This window comes from Sitophilus oryzae, unplaced genomic scaffold (assembly GCF_002938485.1).
Source record: "Sitophilus oryzae breed Bouriz unplaced genomic scaffold, Soryzae_2.0 scaffold_1394_pilon_pilon, whole genome shotgun sequence".
NCBI classification, from domain to species: Eukaryota; Metazoa; Arthropoda; class Insecta; order Coleoptera; family Curculionidae; genus Sitophilus; species Sitophilus oryzae.
The window spans coordinates 301,514-303,710 of NW_022146053.1; positions in this window are offsets into that span (position 1 = coordinate 301,514).

Below are 2,197 nucleotides of genomic sequence, written 5' to 3' on the forward strand. Positions count from 1 at the left end.
TTTTAGAGAAATCGGGATATTGTAGTATGGGTTGATTGATTAATAAATTTTTACAAGTTTCAAAAGCAGTTAAATATTCATTATCTAAAGTTATCTTAGCACCCTTTTTAAGGCATTTTGTTAATGGTTTTGTTAATTTAGCAAAATTATTTATAAATCTGCGATAGTATCCTAAAAGACCTAAAAAGCTTTTTATTTGTTTAGTTGTTTTGGGTACTGGAAAATTTTTTATAGCGTGAATCTTATCGGGGTTAGGCTTAACACCCTCGGGTGTAACAACATGACCCAGATAAGCAACCTCTTTGCGTAAAAACTCAGACTTGTCTATTTGTATTTTAAAATTTGATTCCCTAAGCCGATTAAAAACATTTCTAAGACGTTCAAGATGTTCTTGTAAAGATGTTGAAAAAATGATAATATCGTCTAGGTATACAAGACATTGTTCGTTTTGGATACCGCGGAGGATATTATCCATGACCCTTTGGAAGGTCGCGGGTGCTCCCTTTAGTCCAAACGGCATTCTTAGAAATTCCCAATGCCCATGTTCCGTGGTAAATGCGGTTTTCTCAATATCTGATTCATCCATCTCGATTTGGTGGAAACCACTTGCCAAATCGAGAGTTGAAAAATACTGACATCTACCCAGTTTATCGAGAAGGTCAGTTATGTTCGGTAGTGGATACTTATCGTCTATAGTTTTGGCATTTAGCTGCCTATAGTCGACAACTACCCGCCACTTTTGTTTACCCGATGCATCAGCCTTTTTTGGCACTACCCATATTGGGGATGACCAGGGTGAACTACTTGGCCTAATTATTTTAGAATCCAACATTTTTTTGATTTGATTTTGAACTTCGGTTTTGTAAACGAAAGGATATCTATATGGTCTCGAATAAACCGGTAATTCATCGGTTGTCTTTATACGGTGTTTAATTTTGTTTGTGAAGGATAGAGATTTATTTTCTTGATAAAATATATCGGAATATTCTTTGCATAAAGAAAGAATGGCTTTTTTCTCTTCCAGATTTAGATGATCAGTCCTAATTTGAGTTAGATTAAAATTTTGTTGGTAATCATCGATAAAATTTAAGTCGATATTTTGGATTTCCTTTCTATCGAATTTACAAACTTCGATAGGTTCGGACATGTCTAACACAATATTGTCAGTTGTGCTATTCAAAATGGTTGTTATGGCCTCGCCATTATTAGCTATAGTTAAACTCTCAGGAATTTCACAATTGTGAATTTTTATGTGGGGAATTATAACTTCGCCATTTTGAATAGAAGTTCTAACTTTAATGACTTGTTGTGATCTCGGTGAAACATTTATAGAATATACTGGGTTTTGAATTCGGTGAAAAAGTAGTTTAATTTTTGCATATGGTGTTAATAAATATCCGTCTTTAAAATTAATATTTGCCTGTAAAAACTTAAGATTGTCAAGTCCAATAAGCCCATTAAAAATATTATGGAATTTAAATAAGTAGAATTTAAGATATTTTGTTTCCGGTAAATTAAAAATTTGGGAGGCTGGAATTTCAGCGCTGTATTTATGTGATGATTTTTGAAATACCGTAGTTACGATAAACGGATCTGATTTTATTGAATTTGGAAAAAATTATTAGCGACTTGTGGATCGATAAATGATTTGGTCGATCCAGAATCGATCAATAATTTTATATTATATTCAGGAAAAATTAAATATGCTAATTCACTTGAATTTGTTGTGTTTAATGAAATTATTTTCGGTTTTATGTGTCTTGATTGGGAGTAAGAGTATCGTGAAAATTTTGTCTGTCAACATTCGAAACAATATCTGTCTGTATTTCGGTTTCATTGATATCTTGATAATTGACATTAAATTCCTCGTAATCTTGAGGTTCAGAGTATTCAATATTTTGATCATATGTCTCTTCTTGATTTGCCTCTGTATTGAAAAGTTCTTCGACAATAATATATTGGATTTTTACCAACATTACTAAAATAATTACGATTTTGATTTTGGTTAGAAAAATTATTTCTATATTGGTTTGATGTTGACGGACCCGCTCTATTTACGTTTGTAGTGTTTCTAGTAGAGACACTCATAGGTGTAGGTGGTGGAAATCTTTGTCCAGGATTGGGTTTAAATACATTAACATTTGAAGGTGTTTTAAAAACTTGGGAGTTAGTAAAAATTTAGGTTGTTGATAGTTAG